Source organism: Jaculus jaculus, chromosome 11, assembly GCF_020740685.1.
Source record: "Jaculus jaculus isolate mJacJac1 chromosome 11, mJacJac1.mat.Y.cur, whole genome shotgun sequence".
NCBI lineage: Eukaryota > Metazoa > Chordata > Mammalia > Rodentia > Dipodidae > Jaculus > Jaculus jaculus.
In genome coordinates this window covers 50,627,982-50,638,968 of record NC_059112.1, presented here as the reverse complement: position 1 = coordinate 50,638,968, position 10,987 = coordinate 50,627,982, and positions in this window count along the sequence as shown.

The following is a 10,987-nucleotide window of genomic DNA, read 5'->3' as shown; positions in this document are numbered from 1 at the left end:
TCACTGGAGGCAGCCACTGTTAGCAAATCATATTTTTCCAGAGACATTTTATATATCCATTACATATAGGAACATTATACATATATACACATATATGTATAATCTCTTGCTATTTATAAAATTATAGAATATTTTCCATAATGTCTTATCTCACTTTTGCTGATCCACACCATTCTTTCCTGGGTGATTACATGGCAAACTGTAGCATTCTCCATTGTAAAAACATACTGTAATACATTTTTATACTGTTCATCAATGTCTGTTAGGTTCTCCTCAATCTTCTATTCTTAGAAATAATTCTCTGTTCCAACTAGCCTCACATACTGGCTTTAAAACACACTCAAAAATCTAACAGGAGGATATATTTCTCAAAGTAAAATTAATCAGGCAAAAGATTTCTTGAGCTTTAAAACTGGAAAGGTATTGTCAATATGCCTTTCAAAGAGTTTGTTCCTGTTAACCATGTATATTAATTTTGGTAGGAAGATCTTTATAACTGCTTCTAAAATTTGAGACTAGAGGGGCTGCTACCAAAAATGGTAAAAGTGGTAAGCTCCACATCATACAATACATACAAGCAAGGAGCACCTACTCAGTAGGATATTATCCTGTCATAGTCTGTGCTCACAGAAGGAAGGGGAGTGAGATCACTTAAACATACTTAAGACACAGACAGGATGGGGAATGACTAACTCCCTTACTCTTGGGAGCACGGCTTGAAGCTCAATGTGATGGTTTGAATGGGAATGTATTCCCCCCATAGCCTCAGGGATTTTGATTAAGGTTAAGCTTCTTGTTCAAGTCTCCAATAGCCTGCTGAAGGAGGTATAACTGGGGGTGAATCCTGGGATCCAGCCCAAAGGTATGTTTGGGGGCTGATCTTCATTCCTGCCCAAAGGTGTGAAGAGAGCAGTTTGTGTTTGGGGGTTTGGTTTGCATTTGCTGGTGTTGGTGTTTGCTTTCTTCTTTTGGGTGTTTACTGGCTGTTGGCAGTTTTGTTGTGCTTGGATCTGTAAGCCCATCTGGTTAGATGTTTGTCCCAGCAACATGAAACTGACTACAACTCTCATCCTATGTTTCTTGCCATTCTCCACTTCCTTGTACGTGGAAAACACAGAAACATGCTCTATGTCTAACAAAGTGGGGGACTCTTATCTCAAAAATGGAAAATACTACAAGACTTGACCTTTGAAAGGGTCACAAAAATATATTGTGTGGTCAAATTTAGAAGTTCATAGTCAAAGACCCTTGATAGAGTCTTTCTCATTCTATGAAAGACTTGGTGAGTAGAGAGCTTTTCAATTTAGTCTTTAATGTTTTTGTTTGAGCGTAACAATTTGTATCACAATGGGAGGTGTAGGGTACATGCATTAGGAAAAATATATTGCGCTTATATTATTCAGTATAAGGCAAATGTAGGAAGTGACACAGGTGTATTCTCTCTCTTTCTCTCTGTCTCCTTCAGTGTTGGACATTAACATGATGGCCTTACATATGCTAGACAAGCACTGCATCTACCTCTATGTATGTGTGTGTGTGTGTGTGTGTGTATATATATATATATATATTTGTATGCATCTACCTCTATGTATGTATGTGTGTGTATATATGTATGTATGTGTGTGTGTATATATATATATGGACATGAATTGAAAAACTACTGGATGGGTAATAAAGGCTAAAAATCATTTCCTATAGAATGTGTTACATACCCAGCCTTGTGAATTCCATGCCTTGAATGGAATGTGAATGTTTTTAGGAAGACACTGTACGTCACCATGAATTTGGGTAATTGTGATACCTGCAGGTGTAGTGGGCTGTGGGAGTTGCTACTCTTGCTAGTGGCCTTGGAGGGAGAGGAGTGATCCTCAGCATTTTTCTGTATGCAATGACCTGATAAGATGGCAACTGGGGTAAGGAAATTTAAGTCACCAGCCCCTGTTCCAAAGTTATGTCCTGTACTGCACAGACTTTTGTATTGGTTATGTTGTACTATATAGTCTTTTATCTTAATGCTGTGGTCTGTTTAATTGCTTCAAGACCATGATTTGTATTGAAAGTCATTTTTATTATCTCCATAGCACCACTGCCAGCACATGTCTGCTAATTAATCATTTTTCTATCTCTATAAAACGTGCCTATCTTATACTCAAGGTCTCTTGCACTAGGTGGGGGCTGTGGGCTCTGAGACCTAACAATAATGCGAGTAGTCCAAGATAAAGTATGCAAGCTCTGAACAACAAAGAATCATCATCCAGCCTTTGGAAGAGGCTCTCCTGAGATCATAGTGACATGAAAATAAACCGTCATCTTGATTCTCCACTCAGTCTCTGGTGCAGGTTCTGTGACCCCCCCAGTTTCCCATAACTGCTTGGTACATTGGCCGGGAATCTCCTGGGTGCCCTGTGCCCTCAGATGAGGCTGGCCTCTTGTGCCACCATTGCTGTGGAGCTCATTTGTAGCCAGAATAAGCCTGAAGACACCTATTATGTGTCACCTGGCCTGTTTTCTTGGAATCCAAACTCCATAGGTCATGCCCTGTGATATCAGACCATAATCTGCCCTGTGGACTTAATGAGGCAGTGGACAAATCATCTGGAACTCCAGAAATACGGTAAGACATCTGGGTGCTCAGTTAGTCAGACTCATTAAGCTGGTGAAAGAGAGACTGTTGCCCTCTCTGCAGTCATTGTGACTGCTCAATAAGGGCTTCAATGTGGAGCCTGTTGTGAATGAGTGTGACTGGTGTGATTGTTTGCGACTCCATGGCTAGAAGGCTATAAATATAAAGTCTGATTGGGACCTAAACTATGGAGATTCACATAAGGCTTTTGCTGGCCCTCTTCATAAGGGACATGACATTGGGGTTTATATAGTCCCAGCAATGCTAAGATGTACCTAATTTCCTGCAAAGGGAAGGGCATGTGGGCAAAGTGAGTTCCGTTCTGTGCAGTTTCTGCCTATTTGTGACATCAACACAGGGTGGAATATCATGGGTGGATCTGTCAGCAAGCCTATTGTTTTGGAATGTGTAATAACTTTAAGAAGGGATATTTAGGAGATTATGGTATTTATATGACACCAAGAAAGTTAAAGACACTTTGTGAATTAGGATGACCAGCTTTTAATATTGAGTGGCCTCCAGAGGAAAGTCTGAATGTAACTAAGATTATAGACAGAGAAAATGCAAGATTCTCCTACTCTTAAAAATAGCTGTGACACAACAAGGTCAGAGGGCTGCTCTGGAGCTCGAGAAAAATTCAGAACCCTTCCTGGAATATGTGAGAAAGAAAGAAAGAAAGAAAGAAAGAAAGAAAGAAAGAAAGAAAGAAAGAAAGAAAGAAAGAAGGAAGGAAGGAAGGAAGGAAGGAAGGAAGGAAGGAAGGAAGGAAGGAAGGAAGGAAGGAGGGAAGGAGGGAGGGAGGGAAAGAGGGAGGAAAGGAAGGGAGAGAGGGAGGGAAGAAGGAAGGAAAAAAAGCAGCAGTTCAGCTAGACCAGAAGTTGCAAGGCCAGAGATCTCCTTCACCCTTCACATACACCTGCCTCTAAAACAGGGAGAATAAGGAGCTGCTTGGCTTGGCCTAGGAATAGCCAGGCCCAAGGTCATGCATGGAAGCATTGGGGGAGGACAGTGCTGTTTGGGCTACTGGGGAGTTCCACCACTCCACAGCCTGACACTGGGGAAGGGGTTGGGAGGTGGAAGGAGGCAAACCAAGGCAGAAATCTTGCTGCGGATTTATACCAAGGCTTCTGGATGACATGATTGAGCCAGACCAGAGGGAGCTTCTCACACTAAAATTGCTTCTGATTTTATGCCAATGCCAGGAGTTGCAGCCTTTGTCCTTCCATGGATTGTGGCTCTGAGACACACTGATTTCAAATTCTTTTTTGTCTACCTTGCTCTGTACAAGTTGACAAAGGGCACTGGGGAAAGCAACCAGCCACAGCACAGATCTCTCTAATACTTATGCTGTCCTGTGTGCTTCCCAGGGGCCGAGGGTCAATCAGGAACAGTTGAGCTCTGAGGCCAGTGCCAGGCAGATGCTAGAAACCTGAAGGGGAACTCATCTGTCTTGCTCTGACATGCGGTGGCCAGAGTGGTTCTCCAGGGCAAGGGTGAGGAGAGTATGGACAATGCATCAACAGGCACCTGGACTTAAGAAGGCATTTGCAATGTGTCATTCAGTGCTTCCCCTGCAGGGCCTAGTATGCATGATGGCCAGGTGGCTCTGGGAGACAGAGGGAGGAGTCTTACTGTTGGATGAGGAGGCCAAGGCACAGACTTCTCTGGAGCTTATGTTGCCTCCAGGAGAATCACCGACGACTCTGATGTTTTGGCTTCCCTGCCTGGCAGAACCAGAGTGTCCACAGGCATAGAGATTCTCAGGGTCCTGGCCCCAGGATGATGATTGTGAATCCCAAGTTGCTGTGGACAGATGGCAATTTCTTATAAGGAATTTGCTATAATTATTTTAAAGTTTACTTTATCTTGCTATAGTTTTATATAACTGCTAACAGGAAACAGGCTAAAAGATTTCTTATGCTTAGATTCAGGAGTACTCAGTACTGAGTTTGTCAGAAAAGTTCTAAAATTAGTAATGTTCTAATCTGTTTTCATCCTTAAAAAAAATTATTTTAGAGAACTTATGAGAAAAAAGTTTCCAAAATCGACAAATGATGAAATCCATATGTGTATACTGGGTAAATGCTATAAATCAAGTCTATTCAACTATTTTATACAAAGTTATGTCAAAGAGCTTCTTAATGATATAAAAAGAACTTAAATTGTCATGTTAAAATTTCTTATAGCCGGGTGTGGTGGCGCACGCTTTTAATCCCAGCCCTCGGGAGGCAGAGGTAGGAGGATCACCGTGAGTTCGAGGCCACCCTGAGACTCCATAGTGAATTCCAGGTCAGCCTGGGCTAGAGTGAGACCCAACCTCGAAAAACAGAAACAAAACAAAACAAAAAAAATTTCCTTATGGAAACAGGCATGGTTGTGCCATGCCTTTAAATCCCAGCACTCTGGAGGCAGAGATAGGAGCATTGCTATGAGCTTGAGGCCACTCTGAGACCATGTTCCAAGTCAGCCTGGGCTAGAGTGAGACTCTACCTCAGAAAAGAAAAAAACCAAAACAAAGAAACAGTCTTATGGGCTTAGCATGGTGGTGCACACCTCTAATCCTAGTACTTGAGAGGCAGAGGTAGGAGGACCTACATCAGTTTGAAGCCACCCTGACTATAGAGTGAGTTGCAGGTCATCCTGGGCTAAAGTGAAACCCTACCTCAAGAAAACAAACAAAAATAAAATGTCTTATGGCAAGAAGAATTCAGAGACCTGCCCCCCCCCCCCACAGAGTGGTTGATAATATCCATAACATCACTGAAGAGGCTCCTCAATGGAGACAAAGACAAAAAAATAACAAAAGAGAATGGGACTGAATGGAATTTGTTTATGCAGTAAAATATGGTTTTCTAATAAAAAAATTTATGTTGGTAGTTATTAAAAGTAGTTTAAAAGGATAAACTGGAAAGGAAACTTTAAATTGTGGTGGTTACATGTTTGGTTAAAAGAAGAGATTGAGCTGGATGTGGTAGCACACACCTTTAATCTCAGCATTTGGGAGGCAGAGGCAGGTAGATTGCTGGGAGTTCAAGGCCACTCAGAGACTACATAGTGAGTTCCAGGTCAGCCTGGACTACAGTGAGACCCTACCTCAAAAAAACAAAATAAATAAATAAAAAAAGAAAAACAGATTGTGCCTGACATGGTGGCACATGCCTTTAATCCCAGCACTTGGGAGGCAGAAGTAGGAGAATCACTGTGAGTTCAAGGCTACCCTGAGACTACATAGTGAATTCCAAGTCAGCCTAGACTAGAGTGAAACCCTACCTCAAAAAACCTAAAACAACAACAACAACAAAACATTATTATAGAGTGTTTACCTACCTAGGTTGTAAGGTAAAAACAAACATGTGGATAAAAAGTATGAGTAGGGGACTGGAGAGATGATTTAGGGGTTAAGGCATTTGCCTGCAAAGCCAAAAGACCCAGGCTCAATTCCCAGGACCACATTAGCCAGATGCACAAGGGGGCACACACGTCTGGAGTTCATTTGCAGTGGCTGGAGGCCCTGATGTGTCCATTCTCTCTCTTTCTCTTTCTCTGTCAAATAAATAAACAAATACAAATAAGCATTTAAAAAAGCTACAAGTAAATTTAAACAGGAAGTTTAAAGGTCTAAAGGTATGGTATACAGAAAGAAACAAACCTAAATAATAACAAGACTTTAAAAAATATTTATATAATTCTGGATTTTCTCTCCTGTTTTTTGTTTCCTGGAAACATCTCTGTCAGATAAGATTTTTACTAGACAAAAAGACGTAATAGATAAACTGAATCTTAAAGTATTTGATCAGATTACAGACTCCTTGGCATATACAAGAAGACTACTGAATTTGCCTAGGGCTGGTATCAGAGTAACAAAGGATGATCCTGACTAGTTTGAAGGATGTCATGGTATTAAGGTTATGAATTTATGTCACCATGCCTTAAAATACCAAAGTTAAAATTCATTGATGTTAATAAAATACCAACGTTCAATTCATTGATGTTAATCTACTCATGATAACGGTTGTAAAAGACTGGCTTTAGAGAGCTCAACCAACTTAGATATGTTCCTCTGTCTGTAAATCTTTTAGCTACTGCAAATACTGAATCTTAAGATTAAGATTTGCTCATTGGTATCTAACTTTCTATTACAAGATTATTATGTCTTAAAAACAGTGTGACTTTGAGATGGTTCCTGTCTTGTTCTTGCTGGTTCTGCCGGGTGATTATCACTGAGGTTATCATCCAGGTCTTGTAAAAAATGACTGAGTCATTGTGACTTTATTCTTAGAGGAACTGAGGAAACTATGTTGTAGGAAAATGTGCTATATACAAATAATACTGATATAGTTTGTATAAGCTTCATATATTCAAACACTCATAAATATTGCTTTATGTTAAGTTAAAAGTGACTGAATGCTTTAGTTTACAAAATTACTTTATGTCTGTCAAAATGTTTCTAAGGTATGTTAAAATCAGGCTGGCTTAGTTCAACAATGACCAGATTTTACTCTAGTCTTTTTGTTTGGTTTTTTTTTTTTAATTTTTTGTTATTTTATTTATTTGAGAGTGACAGACAGAGAGAAAGAGGCAAATAGTGAGAAAGAGAGAGAGAATGGGCACGCCAGGGCCTCCAGCCACTGCAAACGTACTCCAGACGTATGTGCCCCCTTGCGCATCTGGCTAACGTGGGTCCTGGGGAATCCAGCCTCGAACCGGGGTCCTTAAACTTCACAGGCAAGTGCTTAACCGCTAAGCCATCTCTCCAGCCCTGTTTGTTTTTGTTTTTTAATGTAGGTTCCCACTCTAGCCCATGCTGACCCATCCACCTAGGACTTGGAATGACCCTGTTACTGGTATTCTCAATAGGATTGTGTTGAACACTGCCAGGCACAGGCTGGAGCCTTCAGTAGACAGGTCTGAGTTCCATGCAAAGCTAAGGACCCCGGGGCTACAGGAGGCTGCTCCCTCTCCAAGCCTGGCACACCTGAACCTAAGCTTTGCTCATAGCCCTGTGACATTTGGCCAGTTTCCTAGGAAACTCCTTATATGGTATCAGCCAGCAACCTTTGCACAGTCCATCCTCCTGTACCCTACAATTGCCTAGGGCTGGAATGTATGTCCCCTTATGCTAATTAGGCATCAGCAAGCAACCTTATACATCCAATCCCCTTATCAACCTCAACTGCTTATAAACCCATTTCCCTATTGATTAAACTGAGCTGTTCATAGAGACTGACTCCTCAAAGTGATTCTTTTGTGTGCTCACCACAGTTGCCTGGATGCCTTGAGGGAACCACGGCTGGCCCCAGAGGACCCACAGACCCACAGGATTTGGGGCAATGGCCCCACGTGACTGGAATTTACTAGAAAAAATAGCCCTAGCTATGCTATATATAGTCACAGAGGGCATAATTACAAATATTAATTAGCCTTTTTCCTGTAGGTCAGGCCAGACACCCATGAGCTTGTTATCAAGACCGACTAAAATGTCAGACTTCTGGGTGTGTCCTAACTCCCAGATGTTTGTAGAGGATACACCTCTCAGCACTCCCTCTGTCAATAGAACACATTATACATAATGTGACAGTCAAACCTACTGTCTGGAAGCTTAAAAAAGTAATAAAAGAAGAGTCATTTTCCCTGTCCTTTGGTAAAGTTTCATACTTAGAAGGAAAATACCCTGTGTTTTATCAAGGAGAGAAAAGGATCGCAGATGGGGTACTTCAGTGTTTCCCTTTGTAACTATACCTTAGGATTTAATGAATGGGGAGAAAGCCTAACTTGGAAACCCCTCCCTCCAGAAGGTAAAGATGGATTCTTAAGAAGGGAGATATACAAATCAGAAGCTGTAATTGATAGTGTCTTTACAGGTAAGCCCTACATCAAATAGAAACAGTAATACCAATGAAAGGAAAAATAAAACCAAACAGCCCCAACGCCATCACCCATATTTTCTGCTCTGCACTCCAGAGAAAAATGTAATGTGTCAAATATGTATAGGGACTCAGCTAGAATTTCAAAAACACCAGACTGGAATTGGAAGTCCTCCAGAAGCTATGGTAAAAGTTTTCACTCAATTCACTTGCTGAAGTGGGACTACAAAATAAAAGAGGGCTAAATATTATTATTGCAGCTCAAGGGGGGTTATGTTCCCTCATAAATATAACCTGATAAATGCATGTAAACACCTCAGAAGTTGTGAAGGAAGATTTAAGTAAAATCATAAACAACACCAGGCAGGGTAGGGTGGTGCACGCCTTTAATCCCAGCACTTTGGCAGCAGAGGTAGGACGATTGCCATGAGTTTGAGGCCAGTCTGAGACCTACATAGTGAATACCAGATTAGTCTGGGCTAGAGTGAGACCCTATCTTAAAAAAAAAATTCCCTCCCCTAAAATAGGATTAGATAAGCTACAAGGGCAGTCTGTGGGAGGTAGCTGGTTGGGAAGCCTGTTGCATTCTGTAGGAAACTCCATCTTCCTGCCTATTCTAGTTCCACTTGCAGTAATAAGACTGGTTCTTTGCCTTGGGCCCTGTATTATTAACCTAATTATCAGATTTTTTTTCTCCTCCCACCTTTAAGTCATAAAGTGTCAGATGCTCCTCCAGGGCTACCACAGGGTCAATATCAATGATATAGAGATGAGTGATGTCTCTTGGTTATCTATAAAAGACATTAAAGGAGGAATTGAGATGACACTTGGGGTTCAGGACATAACACTTCAAAATATGACCACAGGAAGCCAGAGTATGACACCCCAAAATACAATGATTTGGCATATTTTGGGTCAGTTATTGTGGGAAACTAGGTAGAGTAGTAGCTCTGGAAAGCTATCAAAGAAGTATACATCAGTGAAGATGATCTTTGTCATGAATAGGGTTGCCCCCAGACTAACTGAGGTAGAAAAGACCACTTGCTAATTGCTGAGTCATAGTAGGTGCTAACTGTTTGCAGACCCAACCCTTTCTTGCTCAGTGGAGTGAAAAGTCCTAGACAAGTTTCCCACACCTAAAACGCTCAGAAGAGGAAACGTTTAAGACAAAATAGAGATTGCCTTGGACACCTTACCACATAGCTGATTGCCATTTATGCTTTTCTAAAGCCTTTGCTTGCTTGCTCACCCCACCTTATTTCTGTGGTATCCACCCTGCTGTTATGGAATCCACCTTGCTGCAAGAAAATGCGGTTGAGCTCAACGTCAGTTTCTTTGGGAGGGATCCCAGCTTCAGTCCCTGGGCAAATAAAACTTTCTTCTATTCTCATTGGTGCTGGAGTAATCATTCCAGAGAAATTCCCTATGACATCTCTGGAGGCCATAGTGAGATTGTCTTTTACCACAACCCCTTCTGGTAAAGGGGGCACTTCCAGTCCTGTGCCTCTTAGACTGTGGAAGGTTCCTGGAACTGGGAAGCATGCTCCACCAGTGGGATTCCAGGATCCTGTTCCAGCTGGCCCAGGGTACTGTGAGACCTGGGAATAGAGTCCCTGAGTAGAAGAAGACAAGGCCATGCCAGACATCTGGACCAGGTAAGGGCCCCTTGGGAACTAGACAGGTAGAACCAGTATGGGCTTAATCACCTCACAGGATATTGCATCTGAACCCTTGACAGGATACTGAGGTAGTACTGGTCTCCAACGAAAAGAAGGTTGGCCTTGATGGTATACTGAGGTATTGGTTTCCAGAGTAATAGCTAGGCTAGGAATTTAAAATGCATAACTTCTGAATGGATGATGAATGAATATTTGAATGTCTATAATGGTCCCATGGCCCTGTGGCTACAGGATCTGATTGGGCTTTAACCTGTGGTTCTGCTAGAAGCTGTTTTACCTTAGTGGGCACTCACCCCTCCATAATAGTGGGGTTGACCAGGCATGGGATTTATGTGCATGGCCCTATGGTAAGGCTTCCTGAGTCCCATACATGAGGCTGGCCAGATGAGCATCTGCTTGAGGGAGAAGTTGGCCTTCTCCACCCCTCCCTGTACACCACATGGGGTTAGGCACGCATAAACTCCCCAAATTCTTGTCTAAGGAACTTCTTCCATTATGGGGTCTGCACAGTGCCAGTGTGAGGCCCACAGTCCTGATAACCATGCTTGACAATTTCAGACAAAGCTTTACTGCTGAATATGGAATCAAGATGAAATCCTCCAAATTAAGAACTTTCTGTGAATTGACTGGCCCTCCTTTGACATCAGCTGGCCATCTGAATAGATTCTAGACTTGACTCTTATCCTCATGGTACGAGAGGTCTTACTGGGAATGCCTTGCCACCTGGATCTGTTCCTGTATATTGACTCATGGTATATGCTGGCCCAAGACCCTCTGGGATGGCTCTGCTACCAGATACCTGGACCTTTGCAGACCCAGAC